Raw genomic sequence first — 14588 nt, forward strand, 5'->3', positions numbered from 1 at the left:
GCTAAAACCATTATCAAGCTAGGAAAAACCCATGCCAATGACAACAAATGAACCAAATACACATATGCATGTACCCTATGTGCTAAAACCAGTAAGGAAATCACACATGCAACTTGTTATCTGCAAGCATTCCTATTGAAGCTGCTTGATCCAATTCTTCCTTGCTTGATCCTTTCTTTCCTTTGCTTTCTTGTATTTCCTTTGCTTGCTTTCTCCTCTTGGTGCTCTTCTCTTCTTTGTATCCAATTCCAAATCTCAAGTAACATAAGGACCCAAATTGATGCTTTGATGCCCTGTTATTATTGATGCCTCTAATTTCTTCATTTAACCCCTATTTTCCTTCAATTTCCTCTTCACATGCAATTTGCAACCTTTCACCTTCCTTTTCTCCTAATTTCCTTTATTTTTATAAATAAAATGCCAATAATGTTTTTTTTCCCTTTTCAAAGCCTTTGCCAATGCCTTTTCCAATTTCCCAAGCCATAATAAAAAACAAGTGATGCCCACTAGGATGCTTGACCCAACATTCAACTTGGAATACGTGTCCCATAACCTTGGTCTTATTTCTCCTTTATTAACTTTATTACATGAACTTTTAACCCGGGGCTATTACAAACCCCTCCCCCTTAGGGGAACATCATCTACGATGTTCTATGACACCTATGACTAGCATGACCGCTAAAAAGAAAAAATACATCCCATGGAGCTTTATAACTTAGCTCGTTGCAATATTTACAATGAACAACCTACTCAAAATCAAAACCATCATGATAAACATGAAAACATGGCAACCATACCTCTTATTGGAGCTTTATAACACAACTCATTACAATATTTAAAAATAGAAACCATACATAAATATGTACATATACCAAAAACTCATTTGCCTCCGCCGACAAATAATGAAGGATACATAGCCCACATCTGATCAGTCATCTCCCATGTAGCTTCATCAGTCCCAAAGTGCTTCCATTTCACTTTAACTTTCTCAATTGCTATGTTTTGGAGCATGATTGCTTCCGTTGCAATATGCACTAAGGTTTCGACTAAAATTATCCTTCTAGATCCACCTGTAATACAAACCAATCAATAACATGATCAACATATTTCACATATCTTTTAAGCAATAAAACATGGAAAACATCACATAATTTCACTGTTAGAGGTAGTGCAAGTCTGTAGTCCACTGGTTCAATCCTCTCAAGGACCTCAAAAGGCTTGGAATATCGAGGTGCCGACTTTGCACATGATCTAATTCTCAAGGAACTCTTCTTGGGCTTGATGCACAAGTACACATGCTCCCCAACCTAAAACTCCTTAAATTCCCTCTGTTGATCTACATAACTTTTCTTTATATATTGTTTTTCCTTTAGATTCTTCTTTATAACCTGCATTTCCTATTCCAACTCTACCAACATATCTGGTCTAATCAATACCCTATTCATTGCATCACTCCAGCTGATTGGAGTATTACAACTCCACCCATAGAGTTCCTCAAACGAATTCATCCTCAGTGACTTCTGATACCCACTGTTGTAAGCAAACTCAACTAGTGGAAGATACTCATCCCACCTCCTCTGTTGGTGCATAATATACATCCTCAACATTGTCCTCCGAAATCTTGTTGACCCTCTCTATCCGTCCATCTTTCTGCGGATGATAATCTATACTGAAGGCCAACTCTGTACCCAGACCTGCAAATAACTCCTTCCAAAACCTAGAAGTGAACTTGGCATCTCTATTTGATATGATATTCTTAGGAATACCATGCAATCTCACTATCTCCCTGATAAATATCTGAGCTACCTCATTAGTTGAATTAATAGTATTTACTGGAATGAATTGAGCTACCTTACTCACCCTATCAACCAAAACCATGATGGAATCATGTTTCTTCGATGACCTCGATAAACTTGAAATGAAATCCATGGAAATGACCTCCCATTTCTAATCCAGAATTGGAATATGCTTTAACGAACCAGCTGGCTTACTTGTTGACAATCCAAACACCTTGCAACAAACTCAGCTACATCTTTCTTCATATTTGGCCAATAGTAGAATTTCTTAACCACTTTTAGAGTCTTCTGATATCTCGGATGACCTTAATATGGCTTGACATGAAATTCTCGCAAGATAGGCTTCTTGAGTTCACTGTTGTCCAATACATAGATCCTATCCCTAAATCTCACCATACCATCTACTGTGAGATGATATTCCACATCTTGATCACCTATACCCTACTATTGTATCTTGTGCCTAAGCTCCGTATACCTGTCATCCTATTGTCCTTCCTGTAAGGTCTGATCTTGTAAATCTATCCCATAAGAGCTCATAACTACAACATGGTTTACCTGCACTCTCCTACTGAGAGCATCTATAACCTTGTTCTCCTTTCCTTTAATGTATCTGACCTCAAATTCAAACTCACTAAGGGTATCCAACCATCCATCTTACCTGACATTTAGATTAGGTTGGTCAAATAGATACCTCAGTCCACTATGGTCACTTATCAAAATAAATGTCCTGCTAAGAAGTTAGGGCCTCCACATCTTCAAGGCATGAATAATATATTCCAACTCAAGATCATGAGTCACATAGTTTTATTCGTGCTCATTTAGTTTCTTTAACTCATAGCACACCACCCATCCCTACTGCATTAGGACTCCACCATGTCCTCTCTCTCAAGCATCTGTACACACCATGAACTCTTTATCTAGATCTGCAATCTTTAACACCAGAGCATTTGTAAGCATTTGTAAGCAGCTGATTCAACTGCTCAAAACTCACTACACATTCCTCTATCCATTCAAATTTATTTCCTTTGCACTCGAATGATGTAATAGGATATGAAATATGTGAGAAGTTCCTAATGAACCACCTGTAGTAACCTGCTAGCCCCATGAATGATATGTCTTCATCCATATTGCTAGGAGCTTCACATTCCACAATAGCTCTTATCTTTTCAGATCCACTAGTATGCCTTCCTTGGAAATAACATGTCCCAAGTAATGTACCTCTATCTGAAAGAAACAACACCTACTAAGCTTGGCATACAACTGATGCTCTCTTAGAAATCTCAATACTAATACTAAGTGTTTTGCATGCTCTTCCTCATTCTTAGAATATATCAATATATCATCAATCAATACAATCACAACTTGTCCAAGTAAGGATGCAACACAATTTTGATCAAGCACATGAAAGTAGTTGGAGAATCATTCAAACTAAAAGGAACCACAACAGACTAATAATGCCCATACCTAGTCCAGAAATAACTATTGTATATGTCCTCTTCATTGATGCGTACTTGATGATATCCTAATCTCAGACCAATCCTTGAGAACACTGCTACTCCCTTCAACTGATGAAACAAGTAATCGATCATGGGAAACAAATATTTGTTCTTTATCATCGCCTTGTTCAACTACCTATAATCAATGCACAACCTGGGAGTATCATCCTTCTTCTTCACGAACAATATCGATGCACCCCAAGGCGATACACTTGGCCTAATGTATCCCTTTTCAAGCATTTCCTTCAACTACAATATCAATTCCACTAACTCAGGAGTGATCATCCTGTAAGGTTACTTTGATGTTGTTGTTGCTCCTGGTACCAACTCAATAGAAAAGTCCACTTCCTTGTGGGGAGGCAACTGTGAAATTTCTGCTAGAAATACATCCTAAAACTATTGCAAGATAGGTTACCTCTCGAGGACTTTCACATCCTCAACATACTTACCTTTGTCACTGGAAATATGAACTGCAAACAATACACACCCCTCCCTACAACTGCGCTAAACCTGCATAGTTGTAACCATCCTCATCGATGTAGGATTCTTCTTTCCTTGCAAGATTCTCTTTTTCCCATTATCATCTAGGAACTTAATAGCCTTGTCATAATAATCTACTTTGGTTTTATGAAGATAAAACCAATCCATACCCAAAAACATACTATATGATCCTAATGGAAGAACATTTAGATGAGCTGATGTAGGCATACCATTTAGCTCAGATGCACAAGATCTTACCTAATGATGAGCTTTCTTCTTAGTACCTGTAGCCAACTACACCAACCAAGACTCTGCATGCACTTCTTTTCTCAAACCACACTTATCCACCAGGTCAGGATTAACATAAGTATAATTGGTTCTAGGGTCAATCAAAATAGAAACAACTCAATCACAAAGATTACCTTCTATCTCAATAATGGATGCTTGTTGATCCACTTGCTTGTTGTCCACAATGTCATAAATCTAAGGAATGATATGGCCAATATCCCCAACTGTTTGCACCTCTTGAGAACTATAGATTTGAGGTTTGCCACGCTGGTACAATGGAAAATCTGTTTTGGGATGATCTTTGCCACATATCCAGCATTGCAACGGTCCCCTACCATCACCTCTATTTTGTTGCTCTCCAAGTTGAGACCCATGTCCCTTCTCAACTACATTAAACTTATTGTAAGGAGAAACATTTTGTTTATCACCTGCATCCCGAGTGTTCCTTGTTTCAGTGGCCACTTCCCTTTAACTTTCTCATTCCCCTTCAATACATGCTTAGGCCTGAATTTACGCTTTGATTTATCATAACAATGCTTTAGTTTCCTAATTATTTCCTCCAACGATAGAGGCTCATCAAACTCAATCCGATCTCTATATGCTGCTAGCAATCCACTGATGAACCTTTAAATCTTTGCTTTCTCATCCTTTAGGTAAGAAACATATCTCAACAACTCCAAGAACCTGCTGGTATACTCAACATCTGTTATAGAACCCCTATGTAGCCATAAAACTCCTTATCTTTGTCATCATAATACCTTTCAAATAGGTACTTCTTCTTGAAGAGTCCCTCAAACTCATCCCAAATCAACTCTTCTTCTCAAATGTCTCTGACATTCTTCAAATCTTCCCACAAGATTTATGCTTTCCCTTTAAGACTAAAGGTAGTTATTTTGAATTGCATGTTCTCTGAATAGTTATGCAATCTAAAGAATTTCTTCATCCCAAGCAACCATGCCTTTACATATTCTAACTTCTTCATCTCTCCATCAAATGTAGGAGAATTGATTTTCTTGAAATCCTTAGGAAACTACTCACTCCTCCTATAAGGATGATAGTGGTGATTATGGTGACGATGTCTCCAAGATGAGGAACTAGAATGAAACCCATACATACCAGTCCTCCTGTCAGGTGTACCCAATGATCTGCCACATATTATTGTGTCCCCTCTATCCTAACCGAGACCTGCTACCATGTGCCCCATTAGTCTTCTCTTCCTGTTCCTGACTAATCCTCAACTGTCCCTATCTATGCAAGTTTGAAAAACTTTGAAGGATCATTGGATTGACCTTTGCCTTCTTTTCGTGAGCCCTTGCAAGTATTTCTTAAGCCTCAAATAACTTGTCATTGTCTTCCTTGTAACTTCTTATCTCTACCCTCAAACTCCTCAATGTGTTTGTTATATCAGGAAAATACTCATCTCCTTAATGCCCAACTAATCTGTAAGGGAGAGTCACATGAACTGCAGTCCACCATTTTTCTCATGATCTTTGATGCTCTTCTTCCTACAAGCATGCAATGTCAGCTAAACCAAATAGATACCACAATCAAAATCATACCTCGATGACGTTCATGGGAGGCCATCTCATTTGAAAAATAAGTCCAAATTAGCACGATATATGTATAATAATAATCATATCAATAATCCAACATCATGCATGACAATACCAACTGCATACAATGACCTCATGCATGAAAACCATAACCACGATAATGCATGCATAACAACATGCATCTGGCCCATCTAGTCCCAGTATTTGAACCATGCTCTGATACCAATCTATAACTATCCCTCCCACATTTACCCACTTTCACCGTCCTACTAGAGTAAACATGAGTGGACGGCTACTATGACATGAATCAACATCCTAAGTACAATCAAGGAAGTGGAATGGACAAACTAAAACCTTACTAACCTTTCTCATGAGCTACAAGACCCACAAGAGATAAGAAACCACTCAAGGTGACCAAACCCTGAGACAACTTTCCTTTTTAGTGCTATAGACTCCCAGTCGCTTGCATAACAAGGCAGACCAACAACTATAACCCTCTAGTCACATGGATAACCCTACCTCCTAGTGACTGTAGTCTAGAATTCCTAGTTTTGTGCTTGCAACCCCAGAATCTGAGCCATTTTTTTGAGGCTGGGATCCAGACCTCTGCCCAGAACTTGATAGAACTTCCAAGAATGATAAATGATACTAAGAAAAATCCATTAACACAAAACTTAGATAAAAAATTGACCTAACCAGGCCTAACCATGATATTCATTCCGTTAAACACATGATGAACATGAAATTTATAGGTCATGAATGCAATAAACATTCATTTACTAATAAATCCATGTTAACATCCATAACTAGAATCTATCATAAAACCATGCCTATAACTAGCATATAACTAGATTAATAACAATGACAGAACAACCATCAAAGCCACATCATAACAAGTACATTTACTCATAAAATACAAGTGGAAATTATCTCTTATTAATGTATGAAAAATCCAACCAAGTTAGGGACTTTCATGTACCACCCAACCATAAATTGCACTGAACCAAATCTTTCTTTCAGCCAATCACGCCTGTGCCATATTTCAATCATGAATCTGGGATCTCATGGGATAAATAAATACATAAACAACAAAGGGAAACCAGAGGTTAAACCACCTCCACCCTCCCACCACCATGATCTCACTTGAACTGGTCACGAGATGAAAAAACCAAGCCAATCTTAGATGCCTTAGAATTGCTATACCATTCCCTGAGGAAATTTGTTGTCTCCACCCACTTGTTGAGGGATTCTTGGAGAAAACCATATCTGCCCCCAACCCTTGGGATTTTCCTGATACAACCTCACCCGGATCCAAAACCTTTCGGAAATACAAAGCTCAACCAAGAATGAATCCCATCACGCCATGGTTATCCAGGAATTGGCAAGGCATGGCTGATACCATTGTCAAACCAGGCAAAACCCATGCCAATGACAACAAATTAACCAAATGAACACATGGATGTACCATTCATGCCAAAAATAGCTATGAAATCATACATGCAACCTATTACTTGCAAGTATTCCCGTAAAATCCGCTTGATCCAACTCTTCCTTGCTTGAGCCTTGTTTTCCTTTGATTTATTGTCCTTCCTTTGCTTACTTTCTTTCTTTCTCCTCTTAGTGCTCCTCTCCTCTTTGTAGCCAATTCCAAAACTCAATTGATAAAAGGCCCCAAAATGATACTCTAATGCCTTTTTATTATTGATGCCTCTAATTTCTTCATTTTTCCTCTATTTTCCTTCGATTTCCTCCTCACATGGAACCTGTGACCTTTCACCTTCCTTTTCTCCTAATTTCCTTTATTTTCATAAATAAAATTCTAATAATGCGTTTTTTCCTTTTCAATGTCTTTGCCAATGTCTTTTCCAATTTCCTTAGCCATAATAAACAACAAGTGATGCCCACTAGGTTGCTTTGCCCAACATTCAAAGTGTAATTTGTATCCCATGATCTTGGTCTTATTTTTCATTTATTAAATTTATTACATGAAATTTTAACCTAGGGCTCTTATAGTGGATTACCCATTAGCTTGGAAGGATTTAAATAAACATGCTTTCTCTTTTTCAATGAATTGGAGATCAATTATGTGAAAGACTTGGGTAGTAAGAGTTTTAGGGACACAACTATGGGACATTCTTTATTGCTAGTCATCGCCAACATCTTCATTGAGCAATTTGAAATCTTAACCTTTAACACCTTTCATCAAAATCCCAAATGTTGGTATCGGTTTTATGATACCTTTATGGTTTTGCCACATGCCTTCCCTACCTTAAATTCTTTCCCTAACCACCTAAACGACTTCTCCCCCATATCTAGTCCACTATGGAAGTCAAGGTATATAGTTCTCTCCCCTTTCTTGACATTCTCATTTCCCAACAATCTAACAGAACCTTGACCCATCACATTTACCAAAAAGATACCCACACTGATAGATACCTTCATTCCTATTCACACCAACATCCCACCCAATATTTTACCGTCCTCAAAACTCTTGCCACTTGAGCCTTTTGCATCTTTGATCCCCAATTCATTGAAAAAGAGAAAGCCCGTATGTCCTAAAGTTTTCTTGCCTAATGGCTACTCATGTACCAAAATTTGCATAACATTCCATCCCCCTCATAAAATCAATTCAACTAAATCCACCTTCTCTTCCCTACCTTTAACCTTCATTTACCCTCCTTATATTTAAGACACTACTAATCATATTTCTAAGTATTAATGAAAATAATATAAAAATATTTTCAAATTATTTAGAACTCTAAAACACCTTTTTAGAACTACTAAATATAGATCTAATCCCTTTTTTCATCTTGGTGCTTACCAAATCCCATACTCCTATGTAAAATCATATATTGGGGAAACCCACCTCAAAGAAAACATAACCAACACTAATCATAATTGTGCTACAAAGTTTGCTATCACTGAACACTCTGATAATTTGAAACACCTCACATGTTTTGACTGAACCAAAGTTATCACCATTACCCCTCATTATACCACTCACATTATTTATGAATTTGTTGAAATTGAAAAACACCTTGATGACTTCAATTGAGAAGGTGGCTATAAACTCAATGAGTCTTAAAAACCCATAATTAATTGACTCAACCAATAACCCTTGTCTCATTTGTCTATGGGTTTCTTACCTTTTCACTTTCCCTTTCCTTGAATTTTTCGTTGTTGTTATAGTTTATCCATTATTTTCTCTTTTCTCTTGGGTGAATGCATGAAGGTGGGTTACACTTTTGGGCCAAATGTGGCGCTGAAATTTCAAGTTTTTGCTCTTTTATCGAATTGAAGCCCTCAAAATTCATATAAGCACTATGAATTTTGATTCAGAGTAAAAAGAAAAATTGTGGAGAATTACTTTTTTAGTGTTGTGTAATATGTCAATTTTCCATTAAATGAAATGCTTGTCCTTGCAAATTTTCACGCATCTTAAGAGGTAAGCGTGTGTTCATATAGCATAACTTAGTCTGATATATATATATATATATATATATATATATATATATATATATATATATATATATATACATACATACATACATACATACATACATACATACATACACATACATACATACATACATACATACATACATACATACATATACATACATACATACATACATACATACATACATACATATATATATATATATGAGCATGTTCTACATTGAGAAAGCTAAGTTTTTCATATTAAAAATTTATTCTTTATGAAAATTTTATATTTTTTATTATTTTTCGAAGTTGGCGAAGTAATATTTCTACTGCGTTTTATAGACACACGCGTTCGTGTAAGGATTTTTTCATGTATTTAAGTAAATTGAAAAACCAAGAGTACCCTTTTGAACACGACTCATAAATAAATATAGTGGTATTATTGAAAATATTTTCTTGTGTATATATTATGATATTGATTTTTTATTCAACCTCTTTAAAACTATTCAAAAAAAATTCAAGCATTATGTTTAAAAGAAATTAGATGAAAAATATCATATGAATTCGAAAATTTCAAACTCATATGCCATTGGATAGAGGATTCCTTCATGAATCCAACATGATTAACTCCACCACCTAAGGACAATTTTTTCCCTAAGTCCGCTAGGGTACAAAATGGTGTTGCAGGAAATTTTGCAGAAGGGGTGTTGAAATTGTGGATTTTAGGACTTTAGAGGCTCAATTGAGCACTTAAAGCACTCGATCGAGCATTTAAATTTCAAATTCAAATAACTCGATCGAGGGTTTCTTAAACCCTCGATCAAGCCATATATGTGGTTAACAGGGGCTTGATTGAGCCTTTATATATATATATATATATATATATATATATATATATATATATATATATATATATATATATATATGAACCCCATAATTTAGATTTTAGAATCAATAAAGATCTAAAATTTAAGTTTTTACCACATTTTAAAATTCCAAATTTTATTATAATTTTTGTTATCATGTCATGTAGAAACCTTATTAAATTTAATATTAATATTAAAAAATATTATTATTATTAAATTAAATTATGAAATCTAATATTAATAAATATATATATATATATATATATATATATATATATATATATATATATATATATATATATATATATATATATATATATATATATATATATTAACATATTTTAATGTTAATATTAAATTTATTAATTTTAGATTAATATAACTTTAATATAATATAAACTTTGTTATATTGTAATATCTACTAGCACAACCACATTAATAAATGTTGTTGATATACATTTTAGGCGTGAACAAAAGAGTCATTAACACAAAACGAGGCATACAAGCTGACCAAATATGTTAATTTTATTTAACCTAATTCTTTTATAAATCTAACATAATAAAATATATAATATTTTTAAAATTCTGAAGTAATCATAACCTAAATCTACTTAAAGAAATAAAACCTAAACAGTTTCAATTGGAAGACATGAAGCACTCTGTGTATCTCTGATGGAGGTAGCTGGAACATTAATATTTTCGAAAATTTTAAATAATATTTCCATGGAAAATGATCATTTTCCCTCCAAGTGAATGTATAAAACACATTTGAAATATTTCATTTTAAATATGTATTATATAAAAAAAAATTAAATTGTTGTACGACAGCAAAAAAAAAAGTATTTAAACATAATATTCTAATTGTCAAAGTATTTTAAAATTTTTGAAATATAGAGGAGAGATTATGGGAGAGAAGGGTAAGAGTGAGAGGGGGACACAAATATGGAGAGAGGGGGAGGAGGAGAGAGTCTTTGAGAAAGAGAGGAAGCTTGAGAGATGCAGTTGGAGGAAAAGATAGGGAAGGGAGAATTTCAAGAAATATAGAGAGATAAATGAGGAGAGAGAGATGGAGGTGACAAGGGAGAGATGGAGAGAGAATGTGTATGTTTTGGGGTGAGATAGAAAGACAAACAATTAGAGATGGAGAGAAGGAGGAGAGAGAATGAGAGAGGGAGGGAGATAGTTAACAAAGTTGCAGGATGAAGCTCGAGAGAGAGAGTGACGAGGGGGAGAGAGAGAGGGAGGTGGGAGAGAAAGGAAGAGAGAGAAAACTTGAGAGGGAGGGAGAGAGAGAGATGGAATGGGAGGGGGAGAAAGAGGGAGGTAAGAAGAAAGACATATAGAGAGAGAAAGGTGGAGAGAGAGAGAGGGAGTGACAAGGGAGATGGAGAGAGAGGGGGAGAGAGAGGGGGAGAGAGAGAGGGAGTGACAAGGGAGATAGAGAGAGAGGGAGAGAGGAGAGTAGGATGGAAGAGAGATAGAAGGGGAGACAAAGGGAGAGAAGGGGAAGAGAGACAGAGAGGGAGAGGGATGGAGATATAGATATATAAGGAGAAACAATGTGTATGTTCACAGGGTGATATAGAAAGATGAAGGAGAGACAAAAGGAGATAGAGATATAGATGGAAGGGGTAGAGAGGGTATAAGAGAGAGATAGAGGGAGGGAGGGAGACATAGTTAGATATGATGAGAGAGATCATGTGTGTCTGGGGGTGAGATAGAGAAACAAAAGAGAGATGGAGGGAGATATTGATATATATGGAGGGAGGAGAGAAAAGGAAGAAGGTTTCTTGCACTAGATGTATTGATTTCAGTATACATACACTGATTTCTAATACTATTTGATTTCTTGCATTAGATGCATTGATTTCTGTGTAGATGTTTATTTTTAATTATATTTCATTGCTTGCATCATATGCATTAAATTCATTAAAGATGTTAATTTGTAATCTTGTTTGATTGAGCTTGCATTAGATGCATTGATTTCAGTGTAGATGTTGATTCATAATCCTATTTGATTGCTATCACTAGATGCATTAATTTCAGTGTAGATGTCGATTTCTAATCTTATTTGATTGAATGTAGCATTAGATGCATTGATTTCAGCGTGGATGTTTATTTTTAATCCTATTTGATTGTTTGCATTAGATGCATTTATTTTAGTGTAGATGTTCATTTCTCATCCTATTTGATTTCTTATATTAGATGCATTGATTTCAGTGAAGATGTCAATTTTTTATTTTTTTGGAACTAGATATATGGTGTACATTAATTTCAAGGTAATTAGTTTAACATTGTGCATTGATTTCTTTTTTTTGCTAAAGCAAGAGACTTCCCTTCTATTTCAACAACTCAAAAGTAAAGTTACAATAAGTACAAAAGGCCTAAAAAACTCAAGGCTTACGAAACCAAGGAGATCGTACAATCAAGGATGTGACCCACTGAACCAAAAAAGGGATGAACTAACCAATCAATATGTTCCCGCGATTATAGTTTGACACAAAGACAATGTCTGCCAAACCTCCCATCAAAAACTCTCAAAGCTTGAACAAACTCGCGTCCCCACCAATTAACCTAGCCAGATCTAACTGTCGATTGCCCATGCAAAAATGGACGGCGCTGAGCGATATCGGAGAGCCAAGATGCAAGTATTTAAAGTGCGATGAAGGGTGGTAAGGCAACCCCCCTGCCACGTGTTGAGAGCTAAGTGGAATCGCTCTCAATGGGCCAAAAACCACTTACCGTTAGTGAGCCTACCGATCAAAAGAAAACCGCTTAACATCGTGGAATATACTTTGGGGGATCGCTCCAGCCTGTCAAACTCATGACTCTGATAACAGAGCTCATTGCCGAGACATTCTGAAACTATAAATGAAACCTTGTGTCGCCATTCCAAACACGAAGGAGATAAGTTCCCTTATCCCAAAGGTAGTTATCACCAAGCAGAGTAAGCCCTATATCAAAGAGCCGACCATCGAAGAGAGAAAGAACAGGCATAAGAGAGCTTTAAACATGGCCTGCCTCTCGTGCCCAAAAGTCAAAAATTTCCTTGTCCTCTGTGGCTTGAGCATCACATAGAGCTTTTAGCCTATTTGGAGGCTTTTCCTGCCAATTCATTTCGATCCTGCAGTTTGGATTAATCACACCCAGGTTGGCCAGAAGAGCTACAAGTTTATTGGCCTTCCACCGAACATGATTGAAGCTAACTATTCGAAGACTCTGGAGATGATTTTGGATTCTCTGGTACACCTGTATAAGTCTCCAGTGTTTTGAGACTCTTTCAGGGGCTGTTCCAAAGCTAATTTTTTTGACTGCATTTATAGAAATCTCAGAGTCTGCTTCGATGAGAACATTAAAGTTGTGATTGAGTTTAAGAAGCGCTAGACATTATTCCAGAGCCATTAATTCAGCCATGTTGCTTTGCCTAAATGACAGTGGAAAATGAAAATTATTTTTCCTTTTTCATCTCTTAACACCCCTCTATAACCTGCAGTCCCTGGTTTGCTTTTTGAAGCCCCATCAATGTTTCATTTCAGAAAACCTTTTGGTGGGGGATGCCAATACTCCTTTTCCCTTTCCAATACTCTTTCTTTTTTACTAAGAGCCTTGAGGATGATCTCATGCATTCCCAGCTGCTTGAGAGTTCTCAATTCAAGCGAAGTGGGAGGATTTGAGGAATAGCTGTGCACCGTGGTGGAAACGGTCTCCTTAATCTGCTTTAAGATCAATTCCATCAGGCAAAGAGGAGTAGGTTTTCCATCCTTGAAAATTCTCTTATTCCTTTCCTTCCAAACATTCCAGATAATGAAGCTAGGAGTCAAGGTCCAAGCTAAATTAAGGATCTCATGCTCTGAAAACATTTTTCTCCATTTTTTCAGGGTGTTAATGATGCTTCCTTTGTCTCTGTCTGTTTGATGAAAAATGATGTTGAAAGAATCCCATAACCAGGTGGTATAGGTGCAATTGTTGATAATATGCTCCATTGTCTCCTCTTGAGCCTCACATAATTGACATCTAGAAGGCCTTATCACCCCCCTCTTTTGAATGTTCTCCCAAGTTAATATTTTCTTGTGAAGAACTAACCACATAAACAATTTGATCTTCATCCAGCCTTGGTGGCTCCAAAGTTTATGCCAGGACTTAGCCAAAATGCAGGGTTCTAGGTTAAGGGTAATTCTTTTTGCTTCTTTGATATTAAATATGCCTTCGTTGTTTTGGCCCCATCTTAACTGATCCTGCCCCTCTGTAACCAAGATCTTCCTCTGTTCTAATATTTTCATGAGTTCTTCTGTTTTTGCTTTTATGGGGCCATCCCCTCTGCATTCTATTTTCCTCCAGCTTCTCCATTTCTCAGTGTCATGAGGAAGATTCCAGAAATCCCTAACTTTTATTAATCCCTGGAAATCAGTTTCCTGCTTGATGCTCATAAAGTCCTCCCTTAAAAACATTGGTTCTTGTTTCCATTTATCTTCCTAGAGGAGAGCTTGTTGTCCTGCTCTGATTTCCCAGAAGCTATTGTTTTGTACTAGGCTCATGTTATCCCAGGCTTTATTCCAGATGTGAGAGCCTTTTATGTTTCCTGACATTCTGATAAGATCACTCGTTTGCCAGGAGCTTGCATATTTTTCTTTCTAGGTTTTAGCCCAATGCGCCCCAGGTTCTTTA

The sequence above is a fragment of the Pinus tabuliformis genome, chromosome 7 (assembly GCF_031772625.1).
Source record: "Pinus tabuliformis cultivar Carrire ecotype Pingquan chromosome 7, CPIR1, whole genome shotgun sequence".
NCBI classification, from domain to species: domain Eukaryota; kingdom Viridiplantae; phylum Streptophyta; class Pinopsida; order Pinales; family Pinaceae; genus Pinus; species Pinus tabuliformis.